A 22,682-nucleotide genomic window follows, 5' to 3' on the forward strand; every position below is an offset into this window, starting at 1 on the left:
TTTACTTTTACTTAAAACATCTCTATACAGGTATGTCAGTTTACAAAAGGGTGATCTGGAAAGAACATACACAGTCAAATGTAACAGAAAGACAACGGTGTACAGTAATACATACAAATAAACCACTGTAGACAAATAAATTATAGACAAACTATATGTACAGCATTTACAGTACATGAGAGTTGGGACACAATATTACATCTTCAGCCTATTAAAACGTAAAATAATATCACTTTTATATTGAAAAAAGTAATGATTTAACAGTGACAAGTCATTGTCTATTTGTCGGAGAAGGAGATTGTAATACAAATAATTTCATGCCGGAAACACTAGGATTTTACATGAAGCCAAGGTCTCTAAGGAATCTTTATCTACTGTATATAGACTCATATCGCAAATGCAAAATTCAGAAGCATTTCCTCATTGAAGGGTTGGGTGAACTGTTTATCGGTGGGCTACTTGTTAGCAATTTCTTTGTTTGGTAGGGTGCACATACAACAGTAGAGACATGACTGAAGTTATGTCTGAAGGAGGACCCTTCTCCCTTCTGTTGGTGGCTGTTCTCCAGTGTCCTGAGTCTGGGAGGTTAGTTCTGGTCAGCTGATCTCTCAGTGCCTCTCTATGGTGGGCTGGAGCTGGTGATGATTCCTGAGTCTGGGTCCTGAATGGTCACATTGAGATAGGCCAAGCAGGTCAATGATAAGGTCAGAGTTAGGGTTGCAAACCTACTGGTAATTTACCAGATTATTCAGTAATAATGGTAATTAACAGGTAATCTATTGCAATCCATGGTAACTTGGGTCATTTATACTTAAATACAATGTATTTATTTATTCATATATAAAGTATACATTTGTTATGTCTGTGTCCATATTGTCCATGAGTTTCTAGTGGATAGACCATATGGTTCAAGAGGAAATAGCCTATTAATGCAAGAATGGCCTTATTTTCAATTAACTCTGTTACTCTTCCAACTATTGTATTTTTTTCACAACTGCAACCAGTCTGTACCCAAAACATTTACAACAAAGACATATTGATATAGTCAAATAAATAAGTGTGTAAAAAATATATAAAGGATATTTTCATGCTGAAATCCTCATATTAAAACACATATTTAATTCACTAAATTGGTTTATATTTAGGATAATGTTTTACAGCTTTGTCATTCTATTATTTTATTTTTTTATCATCATATTGGATTTTTTGTAATATATTTTACTTGATAAGGTCACAGAGGGCCAGAGATAATTACAGACACCTATGATAATCAGCAGTACCCAAAAAGGCCACTAGATGTCATCTGGTAAAATTCCATACATTCCTTGAAAGTTACCATTGTAAATCTCTTTTAGCATCTGGAAAAGAGAAAGATAATCAAATCAATGATCTTACTGTGCTGCAGGACTGACGAGGTGTTGGGAGTGTAAAAGGTCTTGGTGGTGGCAGGACCCTCCCCTCCTGCTCCAATCACCTGGATCTCCAGCCTGTAGAGGGTGGCTAGCTGCAGACCTGACACTACCAGGACGTTACGCTCCTGAGAGAACAGGGAAGACAGCAATGCAGGGCTCGTTAATTGTTAAAAGGGGGAACTGGTTGGCTTTTTCCTATATGGATGTTTTGGTCACCTTCCTCTACTACACTACCACCCTATTCCGTGAAGCTACTTATTTAAATCACAACAAATCATGGGAATTTGTGAAAATGAAAATTGATTACTTAGACATTTGTTGGTTATTACAGGGTTTTGATTTACTGAGACAAATGGTTAGATTTGTTGCATAAAGGTGGGCTAATTCGTTGAGTTGATTGGGTTTCCAGTATATGGTGGCACCCCACTGAGCACACACTGGTTGAATCAACGTTGTTTCGTCGTTTCAACGATATTATGTTGAACCAACGTGGAATAGACGTTGAATTGACGTCTGTGCCTACTGGGACAGCACTATTCGGGTTTATACTGGTGGACTTACTGGTGGTAGTATCTGGGACTGTGAGATTAGGCTGTTGGGAAGGTTGTTATGGCGACTGGCTGAGGTCACTTCCCATGTGACCTGGAACCCGTGGAGCTGTTGGGGTGGGAGTGGCGTAGACACCTCCCATGTAAACACAGCTGTGATGTTACCCCTTGTCGGCCATGAAGGAGGCGGTCAGGTTTTCTGCCTTGGACAGCACCTTGGGAGGAGGAGTAGGAGAGGGTCCTATGGGACAAACATAGTGTTTGAGGGGATCAGTTTGAGCAAAGCGAAGCGCAGAATCTCTAATCTTGATCACATAATTACTAGTTATTTAGGATGCAAGGTGATATGTAGATCAGTGATTCTACACAGTCCAACTTCAATGTAGTTGATCTTAAACATAGAGCGTTACACCAATGGAATGTGAATTGAAGGTTCACTAGGTCAATGACAAAGTGACAAAGTCATCTTTGGGTGGTCAGTGGTGTCTCACCTTCCTGCCCTGGACAGGCGATGTGTTTGGGGGCTCTTGGCCCTGATGGTGGCACAGGAGGGGGTGAAGAAGAAGGTGGTTTCTGCCTGGGCACGTCCCTTAGTACCCGGTGGCTGGAGGTTCACGCTGTACTTACAGGAGAAGAGCAGGCCAGGGAGGCTGGCCAAAGCCCTCCTATAAGAGGTTAAAGAGCAGCGGACACATATGATGAGAGCACCCTATACTGTAACTCCAATAGAGATAGATACCCTTCAGGTTACTTGAAGTTTCACCATAAATCGGCTGAATGAAACTGGTTTACCTGTGTGATGATCTTGTCCACTCCTTTGGTCTGGTTGTGTCCACAGTAATCTGGTACCCACTGGACACGATACCGAACTACAGTGGGATCTGAGAGAGATGGAAAGTAGTATCAATCAATTCATCATCAATCAACTGCTGATTTGTCTCATAACACTGGTGACAAAGCACACATTGGCCTTTCAAAATAAGAGTCAATGGTTCACTTCTATAAAGCTCAACTTGTTTAGACAGAACAGATTCTTTGACGCAAAATGTAAGAGAAGCTGTTCCTCAGTTAGCTCTGTGGGTAGCCCAGTGTGTGTGCTGTGGGTAGCCCAGTGTGTGTGCTGTGGGTAGCCCAGTGTGTGTGCTGTGGGTAGCCCAGTGTGTGTGCTGTGGGTAGCCCATGTGTGTGTGCTGTGGGTAGCCCAAAAAGTGTGTGTGCTGTGGGTAGCCCAGTGTGTGTGCTGTGGGTAGCCCAGTGAGTCAGCGATGCTAGCTTTACTGTGCTCATGTTCCTGCATGAACAGGATTCAGGATGTACATCTGTGCATCTTATCAGCTTGTAACAAAGCAGCCTTTTTGTTTCATGTTTAATTACCCACAAGCATCCTGTACATTTACGATAATCTCTCTGTTTACATTACGATAGGGAGGTGGTGGTTAGAGGATTATTTCTTCAGCCACACTGCTTTTGTCAAAGGCCAAATCAAATGTGTGTGTGTGTGTTGTTGCATACGTGGGTTAATGCACTGTGTGTGTGTGTGTGTGTGTGCGCGTGCAGCATGCTTGCGTGTGTGTGTGTGCGCCATGCGTGTCGTCGTTCATTAACGTGTGTGTGCATGTTTTGTGTGTGGCTGTGTCTGGGTCTCCACCTGCATACCTGTGCTCCTCTGCCAGTAGACCCGGACCTGCAGCTGGCCATCCTGGTAGAAGGGGGTGCCCCACATCCAACACATCAGGGATAAAGCCCCTGGGGACGGAGACCGGGCGCGCGACGTCTGCTCCTCCCCTGATTGTGCAACAATGAAAATGGGAAGAAAGCGATGTTATATCAGATGCAAACATATCACGCATCCAACCTTGATATACTGGGTAAAATATTCTGTAAAATCCTCCAACGGGATTTCTGGAAAAACCTGAGAACTTTGAGAACGTTTCAGAATATGGCGAGCCTAATTATCAACTATTTTCCTTAACAAATGACAGTTGATAGCTTTGACTGTTGTTGACGTACTGGGTCGTGTGGTGAAGTGCAGGGTGCCTTTGGACTTTTCAGTGGGTTCTGTCCCCAGTGGACACGGCCTGTGGCTCCACACTGTAACTCCTGTTAGCTTGCGACTCTCCAGCTCCACATCCTCTGCCCCTGGATACATATCGGGACAGAGGGGGTTATAGGGATCGGAAAGACCGTTCTGTATCCTCTATATCCACACAACAAAAAGGTACAAAGTAGGTCCAATAACCACAGTAATAACTTGCCGGGAAAATGTCATTTTTCCAAAACAGACATGAGCTCATAAGATAATGCAGATTTTGGCTATTTAATAGCATCAATCTGTGATTAATTTGCCAGAATGCGACAACTATACAATTGCTTGGTTTGGTGTGTAAGCACTAGGCACCATCAGATTGGAGGGTTTATGTCATCAAAGCCACCCACACTCCCATTTGTATCCTTCCATTACATTTGTTGTGGCTTGAGGAAAGAAACTGGCTCTGAAACAACAGGCTTGCACTGTACATTGTCCCAGGGAATGTCCCATGTTAATGAGTGCCTACATGTCAGGGTAGGTACACTCTTAGAAAAAAGGGTTATATGGCTGTCCCCATAGGGATAACCCTTTTTGGTTCCCAATAGAACCCTTTTTGGTTCCACATAGAACCTTCTGTTCAAAGGGTCCCACGTGTTGGAACCCAAAAGGGTTCTACCTGGAACCAAAAGGGTTCTTCAAAGGGTTCTCCTATGGGGACAGCCGAAGAACCCCTTTAGGTTCTAGATAGCGCCTTTTTTTCTAAAGGCTTTGACCATGGAAATAGAATGACTAGACCGCAAAAGCCCCTTAGACCACGTCATTCCATTTCTATGGGTATGACTAACCTAACCCATGGGCCCAACATGTCAGTGTAGGGGACTTCCCTATGACTTACCCCATTGACCATCTTCCTCCTCTTGGTCTTAGGTCGTGCTGTGGCCCCTGTGCTGCCTGTGGCCCAGCTCCAGGACACCTTGTAGTGGTGTACAGGGACATCCAGGTCTGAGGGGATGGACCAGTGCAGCCGGACCGACACCGTCCTGCCGCGGGGCCAAAGGTCACGTTGGACACCCTCGGCTCCAGATGGGGTGAGGGGGACTGGAGGGGTCTGGTGAATACATTATTAATCAATCAGGTGTCATTGGTCTGATGTAGACATCAGTAGCCCTTTCCTGCAGTCAAATGACTTAGCGTTCCTCATGGGTAGAATGTTATTAATATTTTCATAATTTCATAATTAATAAACATTATTTCAGAAACCCGCGAAAATCCGTTGTTTCTATGTCAAAATGTGTTTAAGACTCCCAGGAATCACTCTGTGTGACCCTGATTTAGCCCACTGCAGTAAAAGGTTAATCAATCATGGAAGGCATTCTCACTGACAAATGCAGCACAGCTAACCCACACGCACATTACAGCTGCCAAATACATTAAGGTTAAGTAACTGTCTATTAAAGCTATTCATATATTGACTGGAAGGTATTACAGCTCTAGGGGCTAAAGCCACAATACAGCACTTCAGAAATGGCCAAAAGCCACAATACAGCACTTCAGAAATCGCCAAAAGCCAATGTATTCATCTTCATTACAGTCAGTGCAATATCACCCCAGGGTGTTTAAGCCAGCCAGCTCACACACACAAACAAACAAACACACAGACACTCTGCCTGACCTTTCTTGGTGTGGATGTGGCGACTGGGAGTGGTGAACCCTCTGGTCCCGTGGACGTTCACTGCTGCCACTCTGAACTGGTACCACCGGCCTGCCGTCAGCAAGCCGCGCTTTCACCTCCGCGGTCTGGGGGAGGGGGAGAGAGAGCAAAACAGAGACAGAGAGTTGTTCAACTTCATGAACAATCAATACATTGCCACACATTGAATTCTAAGTAGATTACATACATTTGTCCCCTTATAATCAACTACATACAGTATCAATAAGTAAGCATCAAAAGTCTGACTAACCCCGTGCTACCACCTCCCACTGTGCTAGCAGCATCCTCACTGGGTTGGATTCCGTAGTTCCACCTCCCTCTGGACCACGGATGACCGGCTCGGCCGACACGTTGAATCGGGAGGACCAGCTCACCTCCATCTGACCAGACCTCAGCTCCTCAAAACTCAGTTCCTTCCTGGGCTTCAGAGGGGCTCCTGGAAGGGTGAAGTGGGTCATTTCAAGGTCAAAGGTTACATGAAATCATTATTTTTGTCGTTTAGCAGCCGGCTCTTATTCAGAGCAATTAGTTATCCTTGCTCAAGGGCACATCACAGATTTTTCACCTAGTCGGCTCAGGGATTCGAACCAGCAAACGTTCAGTTACTAGCCCAATGCTCTTAACCGCTAGGCTACTGCCGCCCACATGCGTATTAGGTTAATTCTGAACTAATTCTAAATTCCATGTCTTCCATTGACATCAGTGAATTATCTAAGCAAAAGTTTGAGTTTCTTATCTCATCTTTGAATTGGCCCGCAAATTGGTTGCAGATAGTATATTGGTTGTAACCAACAAACAAAAAAAAAGGACCTACTGTAGTTTCCTGTCTATTTTCCTAAACATACTGTGTGTACTGGAGGTTGCTGTACCCCTTTTGTAAAGGTTCTTGGGAGGTTGGCAGGTATGCCCACAGCCGTTGGAACAGCACTTCTTCTTGGCAGGGCACTCGCTGTCCTCCTCGCATCCTCCACGCACTTGCCGCCGAATCCGCTGGCCTTCTCAGGGGGCAGGGCAGTCACCTGCTTCACTGCCACCACCGAGCGCAGGAACTCACAACTGGTCACACACTCCCAGTGCTTCTTGGGAATTGAGCGCTGGCGTGGAGGATTGGGGGAGAGAGAGAGAGAGAAGTCTTAGAAAGCCACAGATGCTTTACTACTAAAATAACAGAACCAAAAACTGTGTAGAAATCGTAGGAAAAAGTGATGTTTCTGATTACTTTCCCCGACTGAGTGAGAAATTGAGGAAGCACTGAGGTAAAGATGCCTGTGTCTGACTACTTGTGCACAACAAAATGATGTGGAGGAGAATCTGAACTGAACTCTACTAATTTAGCCTCACCACATTGAGCCTCTCCTCAGTGCATTCCTCCCCCCTAACTTAATGTAGTACGAGGCTGTCATAAGTCATCATACCGCACAGAGCTCCCGGCACTGGCTCCTCTTCAGGTCCCAAGAGGCCTTGCATGGTTCCAGGCACTTTGAAGGTGAGAGAAACAGAGATGGAGGTGAGGGCTCATCACACATTCCATGCCACCACAGGAGATGTTATTATTACAGTAAAGACGTGTCACCAAGGTATTCAGAAAAATACAGTAGTAATCACTTCTATGTCCTACACAGACTATACAGGATCATCAAAGGTTGAAACGGAACACTTTCCCTTGCATACTTCTTCTCCCCTCAATCGCCCTCAATATAACAGCAAAGTGCTGCCACAAACTTTAGCAGTTTGGCGTTTATTGGGATGAATCTTTGTATGTATCTGACATCTGTGGCCTTGTCGTCGTTCTGACTCTCGAGGAAGAGAACGGCTAAAGAACTGGACAGCAGGCTGCTGGACCCACATTTACTTTTGGAAAACATCAGTATAAGGGGAAATAAATAGGATGTTTGAAAATCAAAAGAGCACCACTCTTCCACAGTGTTTGTTATCTATGCGCTTCCTGTGGGCTTGTAGATCTCTGTACTACTGTCCCTTGTCCCTGAGAGACACTCTTTCTGCATGAGTAACCCAGGGCTAGACAGCCCAGGGGAATATTCACATTTCCAATTTCATGCTGTTATGAAACACAGTGGTTGGTAGCCATGGAGGAAAGGCAGGGAAATGTTGCATCGCAATGTACAGTAAGGCTGGTGGCTCTAGGGGTAATTTGAAAGTTACCTATTACAGTAACAATTTCCATCTGATATGTGCTGTCACTCTTTATCCAGGTTTAACTATACTGAACAAAAATATAAACGCAACATGCAACAATTTCGCGATTTTACTGGTTACAGTTCATAGAAGGCAATCAGTCAATTTAAAATTCATTAGGCACTAGACCATGGATTTCACATGGGGGCGCAGCCATGCGTGGGCCTGGGAGGCATGAACCCACCCACTTGGGAGCCAGGCCCAGCCAATCAGAATGAGTTTTTCCCACAAAAAGGGCTTTATTACAGACAGAAATACTCCTCCGTTTTGATCAGCTGTCCGGGGGGCGTGGTCTCAGACGAATCCCACAGGTGAAGAAGCCGGATGTGAGGTCCTGGGCTAAGAACGTGGTTACACGTTGTCTGCGGTTGTGACGCCAGTTGGAGCGATTACTGCCAAATTCTCTAAAAACAACGTTGGAGGTGGATTATGGTAGAGAAATGAACATTCAATTCTCTGGCAACAACTCTGGTGGACATTCCTGCAGCCAGCATGCCAATTACATGCTCCCTCAAACCTTGAGACATCTGTGGCATTGTGTTGTGTGACAAAATGCGCTGCACATTTTAGAGTGGCCTAAGCACAAGGTAACACCTTTGTAATTATCATGCTGTTTAATCCGTTTCTTGAAAGTTGCCACCTGTCAGGTGGATGGATTATCTTGGCAAAGGGAAATGCTCACTAACAGGGATGTAAACACGTGTGCACAAAAAGTTTAGCCAAATAAGCTTTTTGTGCGTATGGAAAAATTTCAGGGATCTTTTTATTTCAGCTCTCATGAAACATGGGACCAACACTACATGTTGCGTTTATATTTGTGTTCAGTATATAAACTCAGTATGCTTGGTTATTTCTTACTTACTTATGCCTTGACACAAGTATTAACAGCATGTTCAATTCACTCCTACACGCTTGGAGAAAGCCTCAACCATGCAATCTGTTGTTGAAAGTTTTCAAGGCGTGGAGTGAAGATTGGAGTTATCCTGGGGCAAGCGTTTTGGTCTGAATGAGTTTGGGAAACACATTTATCTTCAGCTGCTGTGAAAACATGAGCAAGTTGTTGTGTGTGTGTGTGTGTGTGTGTGTGTACGAGCAAATGTGTGAAGGGTGGAATGGGGTGGAGGGTGTTGGTAGTTGTCGGAAACTCTGAATAATGTGAAGGAAGGAGGCACACATTTAAATGCAGCTGAGGTGCCTACTTTATGGTGAGAGGAAACGCGAATACCCATTGCCGAGCTCGACCCAGGCCCACTGCTACTTGTATGGAAGGAAAATCCTGAAACTGCTCAAGCCTGACGTTGTACCCTTTCCCATTCAGTAACATGCTCATACATTGCTCAAACATTCAACTAGCTCTCTTAACCCCTCTACTCTCCTGTAGTACCCTGTCCTCGCTTTATCTCTCCTACAGTCCCTCCATACTACAATGTACTGCATGTCTAAAGCTCTCACATCGTGTCCTAGGTCCTCGGCTCCCTGACATAGCCTAGTACCATTCTGTACTACCGAGTGTCCCTGTTTGTCCTGTCATCTCTTATCTCCCTTCTCTGGTCTCCAACGGAGATTCTTCTCAATCCCAACTGACGCTCGACTCTCTCTCGTCTCCTCGTTCTTATCGTGCGGCTACGCTTCGTTTCCGCCCCATTTCAAACTCAAACCAAGCATTCCTTTCCACTAGGGACTGACCTTAAATAAAGCAGAGTTCTAGGACTCTTGATAGGTGTTCTGTCAATTCCTAGACATTCTAAGGATTCTCTTCCACTGATTGCAAAAAGACAAAGGAGTATTACCCTCGATGGCCGACATTTGATAGACATTTGAAAGTCGATAATGCTTACTCTTGATTTTGAACACAGGAAAACCTGCCCTGTTTTACAAAGGAACAAGGGAAACCATGAAAAGTACCAGCAGAGTGCACATGGCCATTTCTGTACGTAGTAGGACGAGATTGAACCGTCTCCTCTGTGAATGTCAGTAGATAATGGCCTCAGTGACCTCTGCTGACCGTGCATAATGCTGCTGTTCTTTTTTGGGTGGTGTAGACCGAGCCTGCGTCCCCCAAATGGTACGCTATTCTCTATATATAGTAAACTACTTTTGACCAGCGCCATATGGGCCCTGGTCAAAATAAATGCACTAAATAGGAAAAGGGTGCCATTTGGGATGCAAGCCTGGCTATACTGTAGCACACAACAGTGTTTGATACCATGCCCAGATGAGACCCTGCCTTTGTCTCTCCCTTCCTGTTTCTACAAATTGAACAGGCTTTGAGGGGGGTTCCAGAGTCTTTCTCAAGAGGACAAGCGCAGTGCAGTTCTCACCTCTCTGTAGTCCTAATACTGTTTATTATATCATACGGTCATGTCTGTGGTGGAAGGAAGAAGATGCATTAATGTGCCGTGTTAAAAATGGCACCCTATTGCCTGCATAGGGCTCTGGTCAAAAAGTAGTGCACTATATATGGAATAGGGTGCCATTTCAGCCTATTTTTGTCCTTAGGGCACATCATCCCAACTGCTAGACCAGTAAGTGTTAGTTAGTACACTAATGACTCCCAAAGTGCTGCCTCAAACGCCAATCTGAAGGGGCCTTGGCTTGTCGTGAGGTGATAAAAAAATAATGACTTCAACTAAGCATTCATATCAGCAGAGCTGAGAGGCTGACAGGCAGTCCAGTGTAATAGCATGGCAATTATGACCATCCACGGCTCTCCTAAATGAGGCACTGAAGCGATCCTGTCATCCCCTGCTAAGCCTTTAAATGAAGATGTGACCGGACTCTATTTTAACAGACTATGGTAATCATCTATAGTAGCCTTAATTGACTGGCTGCCTCGAGGAGATAGTGACAGGCGGATTAACAGTCACTCATCATTACCAGGGAGGTCCATAGAGACAACATGGAGGCTGAGTATGCATGGGCAAAGTACAGGATGATCTGACAATTGTGACCAAACATTATCATAGCTCTGCTGGATGTAATCATTGAGGCTTTAAAATGGCAGCACTGTTTTTGTCTCCGATTAAGTTGTGGGTGGACTTTCAGTGTGGCCGTAAACACTGGACTGCAAGCAATAACCAAATGAGCCACTTGCTTGATGCAGACATGCGATGCGCTTATGCAGCAAAACAAATAATCTCCTGTAATCAAATATTGCAAAACATGAGGTCTGACTTCTAATTTTGTGGATGAGCTGGAACTACAGCTTACATAGTAGGTAGTGACATTTCGGAACACCTTAAATCAGACTGAAATCCTTGGGCAGCCTATAAAATCTAATGTTGAGTTGTAGTGATATACCAAACCATTGGTGACACATAACTGCACTGAAAGCAAAGCAAGTTTACTTTAAAGTGAGACTGCAGAGACATTAAGATCTCCTTAGTTAGAATAAATGTATTCTTCATCTCCACTTCAGAGCCTCTAATTTGGCAATTAGCTGCCGTGTAATGAAACATTCTACAACGAAGAGGATTCTAATTGGCTGTGTTCTTTCTTAACTGAGAATAAAATAGCATTATCACTCTTCAAGAAAACAAGGAAAGCGCTGACATCTTATTCTCTGTAGCCTGGTATCCAAACTGATATGCTCAGTTTCACCATTAAAACATAGCATATCCGTTTTGGTTTCCAGGCTATAATACATGGACCTAGTGTAGAGGATGCTATCATGCTACAAGGATTGACCTGGTTTAAAGTTTGAGTGAAAACGCTCTCTGGAGTTCTGGAGAAATCTGCTGAGCAGTTGGCCAAATGTTTTCATGGACCCACCAAGAGAGGTCAGCGCCTGGCTGACTGTGTTTCTGCTGCAAGCCTACCCTGGGGTGTGTCTGTCTGTCACAGAGAGAGAGACGTGTGGTTGTGCTCATCTCCCCATATGGTGACACAAACACACAACTAGGCCAGAGTATTATACTGTAGTAAACAAAGTAACAATACAGTCACAAAGACAATTCCAAACTAATTAGGAATGTGGCTTCAGAATAAATAGCTACGAGTGTGAACGTGTTATTGGAAAAAAACATAATTCTTTTATCAAAAACATGAGATAATATTGTTCATGATGGTATTTGACTGATGTTTGCGTCATGAGATATGACAACTGTGCAACCATTCTATTTTTGTATACTACAGTATACTGAAGCTTGTGGAATAATCACAAAGGCAACATGTCAGCTTCACTTCTGTACACTGTGGGGATACTATACTGAAGGGCTGTTAGAGAATGTTACTGTGCTCATTACCAAAAAATGAGTGCAGCTCTTTACCAAAGACAATTCTCGACTTCCAGAGAAGGATATGCAGAATAAGGAAGTGGAGAGACTAAGAGCTTAACAGCCAAGCATCCATCTAAAGCACCCGTCGCTATACATTTTGTGATTGTATATTATTTAGGCTCTATGATCTACAGAGGTACAGTACATAGCTAGCTGCAGTATATTAGCTGATCTAGTGATATATGGTATTGAATGGTACATAGAGTACTGGTGGAACCACTACGACTAAGACTAAGGCAATGATTTATCATGCTATTTTGTTCAGCTGCTGACTTTCCCTGAAAGATTTTCCTGTCTGAAAATAGATTATTCCGTTTGTGTGTGATTTCTATCATGTTGGGTAATAGGTATGCATGTAAACATCAGTACGTTACCTTGGCACACTGCTTATGATTTGACACCAGCCCAGGATCCATTTGTTCTGTAGGGAGGGAAGAGAGTAGGAGACAGTCAGTAGTTAATTACTAGGGAGAGTAGAGGACAGTCAGTAGTATAATTACTAGGGAGAGTAAAGAGGACAGTCGGTAGTATAATTACTAGGGAGAGTAGAGGACAGTCGGTAGTATAATTACTAGGGAGAATAGAGAGTAGAGGACAGTCAGTGTATAATTGCTAGGGAGAGTAAAGAACAGTCAATAGTGTATAATGTTTTACTAGGGTAGAGAGTAGGACAGTCAAGTAGAATAATTACTAGGGAGTAGAGGACAGTCAGTAGTATAATTACTAAGAGAGTAGAGGACAGTCAGTGTATAATTACTTAGGGAGAGTAGAGGACAGTCAGTAGTATAGATTACTAGGAGAGTGAGGACAGTCAGTAGTATAATTACTTAGGGGTAGAGTAGAGAGTAGAGTGACAGTCAGTAGAATAATTACTAGGGAGAGTAGAGGACAGTCAGTAAAAGTAATTACTAGGGGAGAGTAGAGGGACAGTCAGTAGAATAATTACTAGGAGAGTAGAGGGACAGTCAGTAGTACAATTACTAGGGAGAGTAGAGAGTAGAGGACAGTCAGTAGAATAATTACTAGGGAGAGTAGAGGACAGTCAGTAGTACAATTACTAGGGGAGAGTAGAGAGTAGAGGACGTCAGTGAGAATAATTACTAGGGAGGTAGAGGACAGTCAGTAGTATAATTACTAGAGAGTAGAGGACAGTCAGTAGAATAAGTTGCTAGGGAGAGTAGAGGACAGTCAGTAGTACAATTACTAGGGAGAGTAGAGAGGAGGACAATCAGTAGAATAATTACCTAGGGAGAGATAGAGGACAGTCAGTAGTATAATTACTACTGTGAGAGTAGAGGACAGTCAGTAGTATAATTACTAGGAGAGTAAAGGACAGTCAGTAGTATAATTACTAGGGAGAGTAGAGAACAGTCAGTAGTATAATTACTGGAGAGGTAGAGAGTAGAGGACAGTCAGTAGAATAATTAACTAGGAGAGTAGAGGACAGTCAGTAGTATAATTACTAGGGAGAGTAGAGGACAGTCAGTAGTATAATTACTAGGGAGAGTAGAGAGTAGAGAGACAGTCAGTAGTATAATTACTAGGGAGTAGAGGACAGTCAGTAGTATAACTACTAAGGAGAGTAGAGAGTAGAGGACAGTCAGTAGAATAATTACTAGGGAGAGTAGAGGACAGTCAGTAGTATACTTACTAGAGAGTAGAGGACAGTCAGTAGTATAATTGCTAGGGAGAGTAGAGTAGAGGACAGTCAGTGTATAACTACTAGGAGAGTAGAGGACAGTCAGTAGTATAATTACTAGGGAGAGTAGAGCGTAGAGGACAGTCCAGTAGTATAATTACTAGTGAGAGAAGAGAGTAGAGGACAGTCAGTGGTATAATTACTAGGGAGGTAGAGGACAGTCAGTAGTATAATTCTAGGGAGAGTAGAGGATAGTCAGTAGTATAATTACTAGTGAGGAGAAGAGAGTAGAGGACAGTCAGAGTAGTATAATTACTAGTGAGAGAAGAGAGTAGAGGACAGTCAGTAGTATAATTACTAGGGAGAGTAGAGAGTAGAGGACAGTCAGTAGTATAATTACTAGTGAGAGAAGAGGTAGAGGACAGTCAGTAGTATAATTACTAGGAGAGTAGAGAGTAGAGGACAGTCAGTAGTATAATTGCTTTAGGAGTAGTAGAGGGACAGTCAGTAGTATAATTACTAGGGAGGTAGAGGACAGTCGGTAGATATAATTACTACGGAGAGTAGAGGACAGTCAGGTAGTATAATTACTAGGGAGAGTAGAGGACAAGTCGGTAGTATAATTACTAGGAGAATAGAGTAGAGGACAGTCAGTAGTATAATTACTAGGGAGAATAGAGAGTAGAGGACAGTCAGTAGTATAATTAATAGGGAGAGTAGAGGACAGTCAGTAGTATAATTACTAGGGAGAGTAGAGAGTAGAGGACAGTCAGTAGTATAATTACTAGGGAGAGTAGAGGACAGTCAGTGTAGTATAATTACTAGGGAGAGTAGAGGACAGTCAGTAGTATAATTACTAGGGAGAGTAGAGGATAGTCAGTAGTATAATTACTAGTGAGAGAAGAGAGTAGATGACAGTCAGTAGTATAATTACTAGTGAGAGAAGAGAGTAGAAGACAGTCAGTAGTATAATTACTAGGGAGTGTAGAGTGGACAGTCAGTGTATAATTACTTGGGAGAGTAGAGGACAGTCAGTAGTATAATTACTAGGGAGTAGAGGGACAGTCAGTAGTATAATTACTAGGGAGAGTAGAGAGTAGAGGACAGTCAGTAGTATAACTACTAGGAGAGTAGAGGACAGTCAGTAGTATAATTACTAGGGAGAGTAGGCGTAGAGGACAGTCAGTAGTATAATTACTAGGGAGAGTAGAGAGGACAGTCAGTAGTATAATTACTAGGAGTGTAGAGGATAGTCAGTAGTATAATTACTAGTGAGAGAAGAGAGTAGAGGACAGTCAGTAGTATAATTACTAGTGAGAAGAGAGGACAGTCAGTAGTATAATTACTAGGGAGAGTAGAGGACAGTCAGTAGTAGAATTACTAGGGAGAGTAGAAGACAGTCAGTAGTATAATTACTAGGGAGAGTAGAGAGTAGAGGACAGTCAGTAGTATAACTACTAGGGAGAGTAGAGGACAGTCAGTAGTATAATTACTAGGGAGAGTAGAGCGAGAGGAGCAGTCAGTAGTATAATTACTAGGAGAGTAGAGGACAGTCAGTAGTTAATTACTAGGGAGAGTAGAGGATAGTCAGTAGTATAATTACTAGGGAGGTAGAGGACAGTCAGTAGTATAATTACTAGGGAGAGTAGGAGAGTAGAGGGACAGTCAGTAGTATAACTACTAGGGAGAGTAGAGGGCAGTCAGTAGTATAATTACTAGGGAGAGTAGGCGTAGGACTGTCAGTAGTATAATTACTAGGAGAATAGAGGACAGTCAGTAGTATAATTACTAGGAGAGTAGAGGACAGTCAGTAGTATAATTACTAGTGAGAGAAGAGAGTAGAGGACAGTCAGTAGTATAATTACTAGTGAGAGAAGAGAGTAGAGGACAGTCAGTAGTATAATTACTAGGGAGAGTAGAGGGTAGAGGACAGTCAGTAGTATAATTACTAGGGAGAGTAGAGGACAGTCAGTAGTATAATTACTAGGGAGAGTAGAGGACAAGTCAGTAGTATAATTACTGGGGGTAGAGTAGAGGACAGTCAGTAGTATAACTACTAGGGAGAGTAGATGACAGTCTGTAGTATAATTACTAGGAGAGAAGAGGACAGTCAGTATTTCAGTTTCTATTATGAAGTATAATTACATAACACAAAACATGTAGTGCAGTGGAAAAAAGTCTTAACTATTATCTTACTACAATGTAACAAAAGTCCAAAGTGTAAAACACGCTACCAATTAATGTTAGCAACACAGCTTTTGGAGTGGTAAAGAAAGTGACCTAAAGTGAAAGTGATCTTAAGTGAGCTAACGTCTGAGAAGATCGGGCAGGCCAGTCAAAGGCACCCTGGCCTTCCTCTGTCCAGTGCAGGCACAAGGGTCTGGGAGGGGTGGTTGTGGGCAGAAAAGACCACTGTATCCAGTGCCGGCCAGGCTAAAGACAGATAGTCACCTGACCTCTCTGTCATTATCAGGTCAATGAATGTCTGCATCATATTCCTAGGTTATAGTGCACTACCTTTGAACAGGGCCTATAGGGCTCGGGTCAAAAAGTAGCGCACTGGGAAGGGAATAGAGTACCATTTGGGACTCAGCCAATGAGTCATACCCATGTTATGAAGGCTACTATGGCAGCCCAAGGGACATGAAAGTCAGGACAGATAAGGGCATTTTTGTTATGTCACTGACTAAATGAATGGAGCACAATATAACCTCTGACGCAAGTCAGAAACTAATCTCACAAGTCAGACAATTGTTTCAGAAATATCAAATGTGAAAGACTGAAATCAAGGGGCAAGCGCTACGTCCCAAATGGCACCTATTCCTTATATAGTGCACTACCTTTGACCAGAGCCCTATGGCCCTGGTAAAAAGTAGTGCACTACATAGGGAATGGGTGTCAGATGCAGGTCTAAGTTTTAACCACCTCAAAGCAGACTAATGGTCCTGTCCAACAACTACAACCCAGACTGATGGTGAGTCATTAACATCATTTTAATTCACTGTCTGGGTAGATTGTCATATTAAAAAGTTTCCATCAAATCTGTACCAAGATGTAATTCCCATGGCTGCTTCCACACATTGCCAACAGAGACCTTTCAAACAATATGCTTCATGTCCATTACTTGTGTCGAATTGATGCACATGTGCCAAAAAAGGGGTGAAAACGTATAGCTGAAGCGTAGGTATACCCAAGTCTGGCAATGATCATTTGCCATTATATAGGCTGACATTACATAGTATCCTACCCACTCCTACAATGGATAGATTTGATCTATGACAGGAATTCCACCACAGAGAGAATAGCTGGACTGCCCCTGCAATCTAAAATCGACCCTGCTACATGATCTGTGGGGAAGTAGTGATTAAACAGGTTAAAGGTCACATCCTGACCCTTGAGAGGTCACGAGTGCATGACAGTGTGGCTAATGATGTGATGTCAGTGCAGTTCCAGGCCCGTGATAATAAAACCATAGCTATGTGTCTCACTAGTTTACCATTCCATATTCCCTATGGATCAATTCATTCAGTAAACTATATAGGACTACTATGTGGAGTATACTAGTGGGTATTCTCGCGGGGCCATCCTTCCAAATCCTGAGGCTGATAGAGGGTAACTGGGCATGTTCACTGCTAAGGATTAGTTATCTCCATGTACTGTATGTCATCCAAGGAGGACGAGGACATGAACTTGATCATGTGAACTGGTTGGCTCAGTTACAGTGTCATAGGCTTGGGACTGGAGGGGTAGTGAAGGGGCTTGGTATGGACGTAATTAGGATAACAAGCCTCTCTCTCTCCCCCTTCTCCATCAGCCAGTAGGTTGCTCCACTTCTCAATGCAGAGTCAGATTTTAAAATGGGACATGGTAAAGAGAACATTCTAATGAGGAGTACAGTGTCTAGTCAGTTTCCTCTGTCAGAACATGATACTGAATTGTCTCCAAATATTGTCTAGTTTGCACATACCAAATCTAAAGTAGTTATTGTGAGGCCAAAAAACAAAACATCAGTTATCAGATAATAATCAACAAAATTAGAAAAACAAGAAAAACAAACATGTCCTCATCATTAATGCAATGGTCTATTTCAAGCACATTATTGTATATTAATTCATTTACACATAAAAAGTAAAGGGAATATTATATAATGCAGTAGAACAAATCGGATTGCCTGCGTTTGATCCAACTTTCATTTTATTCCATGAAGACAGTAGCATGCTCGCGCGCTTGTTTTGGCCTTACCTCAACCTGAGATTGTTTGGAGAGGGTCGCTATGCGAGTGCTGTGCAAGCTGAGGCACCTAGAAGCGCATCTCCCTCGGTAGATGTCGTTCATCGACTGGGTCTCGTCTTTCTTCTTCGTCTTCGCATTGACACTCAAGAATAAGATACTCCACAAACAAAGACTCGCAAATACACCTCTATTTTTGGATAATAACATTGTCTAGGCCTTTTCTCTTACGTGCTTCCCCTCTTAGCGACAGGACAGGTTTATGAGAAGCCATGTTTGTGGATGCAGCCCGGGAAACTGATGAAACTTCTATGTCGAAGGGAGGAGCCAGGATCTGAGCTCAGTCTGCCAATGGAAGAAATCTACGATAAACAGCTAATTATCTCAGGTATGATGTGTGTGATAAGTTTGGACTGATGCCATCTAATTGTTTAATTGCTGAAATTGTTTAAGTTATCATTGCCAAAATAACCTCCAAAATTACAATCTAAATGTAAGGGCTAATCTACCTCACATTATAAAACATTTACATTTTAGTCATTTAGCAGACGCTCTTATCCAGAGCGACTTACAGTTAGGTGAATACATAATATATATATATATTTTTATACTCGCCCCCCGGGAAACGAACCCACAACCCTGGCGTTGCAAACGCCATGCCTCTATCAACTGAGCTACATCCCTGCTGGCCATTCCCTCCCTACCCTGACGACGCTGGGCCAATTGCGCCGCCATGATCGCCGGCTGCGACAGAGCCTGGATTCGAACCAGATCTCTATGGGACAGTTAGACACCGCAGCCTTAGACCACTGCGCCACTCAGGAGTTAAAATCAGGTCTAGTAGTATCTTTATCTTGAATGATAATGTCCTGCTTCAAATGAAGAATGCATTTTGATAAAGGGTAATAACACATAAACAAAATCTACAGAAACCACCCCTCAGCACTCCTGTTCACCTGCAACTCACTACACCTGTTTATGGTCTTGCCCAATACTTTTAATGGAGACAAAAAAAAACATAGAACTGCAACAATCACTTCAGAATCTCTTAAATGTTATCATTGACTGTACTGAAAAATCATTTTCTACATATTCATTGTGTCTTATTTGGGATTCATCCCTTAATTTTAATTAATTAATTAATTAATTAATCCATTCATTCGTTCATGCATTGAAACCTACCTGACTAACAAGCTTCTTAGTGTAATAGTTATTTAGTAGAACAGTTTGTTGCCTCATGGAAACCTATCTGGGGGCGGGAAGTCACACAGCTTCCAGGGAAACCCCACCATTTTCACCGGTAGCAGAGAACAACATTTTTATGGGCAAAACTAAAAACTAACCACTACCATATCTCACAAAGTATCTCTCCACGTTTTGGCACTGTTTTCTGCCCACGGAAAAGGAGAGAATATGACGTGTAGGAAATATTGAAGAAATCCTCACGTAGTTGGTATTTTTCGCTCATGCTCATTGAAAAATAGTCTCTGCTGGGTGCGGTAGCCTCCCTGGGGTGATAATGACTGGCCCATACCTCTTCTATGTTAGCTTTTAATGAGTGGTGCTGAGCTGTGTGGAATCACAGCAGCTGTGCTGTCTTTTAACAACAGTGTTATAATTAGTCTACAGGTGAGGAGTGTTTCTGACACTGGCTGCAGTTCAGAAGCAGAGTCAGGTTCAATCTGTCCATTTACAGTAGCTTTAGTTTACACCGAGTGAGACTGCGGAGAGTGAATGATGAAGTGTTTGGTAACTCAGTCCCTGTCTTCTGTCATTTGGACCGCAACTGCATGTTTAAATGTAATCATGTATTTAGTAGAAATTGCATGGGACCCCTATTAAGTCCTTGGTCATGCAACGCTGAGTGACAGTGTGTGACTATATCTTAAAGGGGCAATCCGCAAATGCTACATCCATTTTTGGCCTTATAAAATAAGAATATAACTTATAAATGCCTCATGAGCTTAGTTAAATTTTCCGTACCCCATCAGAACCCCAAATATAAGCTTGTTCTACTTCAATGTGTATAAACATTGTAAATGTAAATAAACACTCAAAATATCGCTTAAAACTATATTTTTCTGTCCTTGCATCAAGAGCTCTGCATTTTTACCAAAACAGAGGTGGGGGTAACCACTTTGTTATTGTTTCAACTGCGGATTGCCACTTTAAGCTCTAAGGCTATATCTCAGGTAATGCCAGAGTTACTCAATCAATTACGCATGTACATTGTGTTCACCTGGTGGTCCAACCACACTGCAACTTTCCGGAGGAGGAATACCCCTGCTCCTTTTAAAAATGGTTCAAGAATGTGTACTTATATGCATGCGTGTGTAGCAGAGAGGGGATCCTTGCAAGCATGTGGTGGAGAAGTAGCTAGTTGGTGTGGGGTCCTGTAGTCTCCTGCAGGCTGCTAAATGGTATTTTCCCACAACCCTGGTGGTTTACTTTCCTGACTGGGGAAGCCTCTACAATGGGGTGTCCCCTACAGTATGGACGTCATAAAACAAGGGTCAGGGAACCCTGTGTCTATGTGGGAAGAGGAATGGATGTGATACGAGCTGCCTACGTCAGCCATCAACGTTTGTATGTGTGTGTGTTTGTGTGTGTGTGTGATTGTGTGTGTGTGTGTGTGTGTGTGTGTGTGTGTGTGTGTGCGTACACTGCGTGTGTGCGTGCCTCGTGAGTGTGTGAGTGGGGGGATTTCTCGCTGGCAACCTTTGTTTACAAATACAAATATTCCCTCGACTGTGTTAGTCTTTAGAAAACAACAATCACATGTGGAGCGTGAGCATACAACTCCCTAGGAGGTGTAACGATCGGTTATTGTAGTGTAATGAATTAAATAATTAACTATTGCACAGACGGAGCTTGTCTCTCAGCATGGGTGTTTTAGTCAATACAGAACTGCTATACAGAGTCTCTTGACACTAAGGTTGAGTCCCAAATGGCACCATATGCCCTACATAGTGCACTACGTTTCACCTTATGGGCCCTGGTCAGAGTAGTGAACTATATAGGGAAGTAGGGTGCCATTTGGACACATTCAAATAATCATTATCTGTATAGAGTTTGAATTATTAATACATTTAGGTTTTATTAATCTCAAATGCATGATCATAGTGTATTGTAGAAACTGATAAATGTAGTTTCATTCAGCGTATTAATAATATATGTCTGTCACTATGGAGTGATCTTTATGCTGTGCCCAGCTAAACCATAAACTCTCATTTTATTGGACTATGCTGTAAGTAGGAGCTCTGTTGACATCTAGTGGAAGAATTATATCGTATTTTTCATTGTTGACAAATCGGCCCTGAAATCATGTTGTAATTGAGTTGAAGTGTGAAACTGCAACCAAAAAAAAGATCTGTAACCTAAGACTATAACCTAAAAAGATCAACAAACTGTATAAACATGCAGATATGTATTTATTTTATTTTTAGGCTGCATGTGATATAATTTATGGAAGACTAGAGAAGACATTTTAAATGCACTGTCCCTTTAGTGGTTACAGAGATCATATTTGCAGCAGTAGGTGTGGAGGAGTCCTCCCTCGATGCCCTGGAGATGTTCACACTCCTTGCTGCTGATGCATCCTCGGAAATATGACACAAGGAGAGAGAGGTGGACCGTGGGACACAAAACGGATGCAATCACAACATCAACAAACATACACAAACAATATAAAAACAAGATTTCACTGATCTTAATGTAGTAGATGATGAGATATTGGGGAAGATGAGGGGAATTAGAGTGAGTGGAACCATGATTTGTGGCTTCTCACCTTTGTTCTGAAATAGTTCATTCCAATAACCAAGTGATAACTGAGACTTGGAAGTGTGGCAATGTAAGACTAGAGTTAGTGTAACCCCGGCGTATTTCGCTCACGGAGAGGGGGCCAGGTGCCCGATGGCCCTGTCAGCACACATCTCCACACACGTCTTCATTAGGAGAGCGGTGTCTGGGAGACACCGCTAACACTGGAGGGCCTCTCCTACACCTAGACAATACAGTACCACAAACTCAGTTTTAATTATTATAATGTTTTGTAAAACTTTAATATTGTGTTCTTATATATCACTATATTGTATATTCACTGAATCAATTAGGTTGTTAATTCAGTTCACAAACACTATACAGCATGTTATTATCATGAACACAGAGTGGAAGAGTTTCAGTGTTGTTTTGAAGTTATTTCCGGAACATTCTATTCACTTACATACCACAAATAGAACTCATCAGAAGGAAAGATATAGCCACGACTCTCATCTACAATGCTTCACCAAACACAGGACAGTCAGGGATATTTCCATTACAAGGTATTTTAGAATGGTTAGTGTAAATGTCACTTACAGAATGTAATAATCTCACCTGAGTTCTGGTGCTTCACAGGTATATGTGTGACTCTAGTCTAAACACAGCGCTGTCCTCATAGACCGTATTTTCACTGTTACATAAATACAACGTTATCGTTGAAGTTCCTGATAAAGATGGTGTTGTGTTCTGGGAATTGTGACTCGGCAGGCTGCCATGGGAAGTGTTCTAGGAATGCCACCTGGATTCTTTCCCACTTGGTCACTATAGTAACGCAGAGCAGCTCAAGCCTTGGGTAGAGGCAAATAGTGCTGCTCAGTGCT

The 22,682-nt window shown here is 42.7% G+C and overlaps 2 long non-coding RNA genes and 1 pseudogene across 3 annotated transcripts; all 3 read right to left on the reverse strand.

The window, feature by feature from the left end:
* Nucleotides 1-523: 523 nt before the first annotated feature.
* LOC123484906 lies at nt 524-18,295 on the reverse strand (annotated as a pseudogene).
* A 3,159-nt stretch (nt 18,296-21,454) lies between these two features.
* Nucleotides 21,455-21,929, reverse strand: LOC123484901. Of its 2 annotated transcripts, none has more exons than XR_006658776.1 (2): nt 21,830-21,929; nt 21,455-21,628 (listed from the first exon to the last, which is right to left on the reverse strand). It is a non-coding gene; the product is annotated as an uncharacterized LOC123484901 (long non-coding RNA). The 2 variants fall into 2 exon arrangements; XR_006658777.1 differs by having other exon boundaries at nt 21,455-21,641.
* Nucleotides 21,930-22,002: 73 nt separating this feature from the next.
* Nucleotides 22,003-22,462, reverse strand: LOC121585724. Its single transcript, XR_006003892.2, has 3 exons — nt 22,417-22,462; nt 22,269-22,322; nt 22,003-22,045 (listed from the first exon to the last, which is right to left on the reverse strand). It is a non-coding gene; the product is annotated as an uncharacterized LOC121585724 (long non-coding RNA).
* Nucleotides 22,463-22,682: the final 220 nt, after the last annotated feature.

Source organism: Coregonus clupeaformis, unplaced genomic scaffold (genome assembly GCF_020615455.1).
Source record: "Coregonus clupeaformis isolate EN_2021a unplaced genomic scaffold, ASM2061545v1 scaf0490, whole genome shotgun sequence".
Classification (NCBI taxonomy): domain Eukaryota; kingdom Metazoa; phylum Chordata; class Actinopteri; order Salmoniformes; family Salmonidae; genus Coregonus; species Coregonus clupeaformis.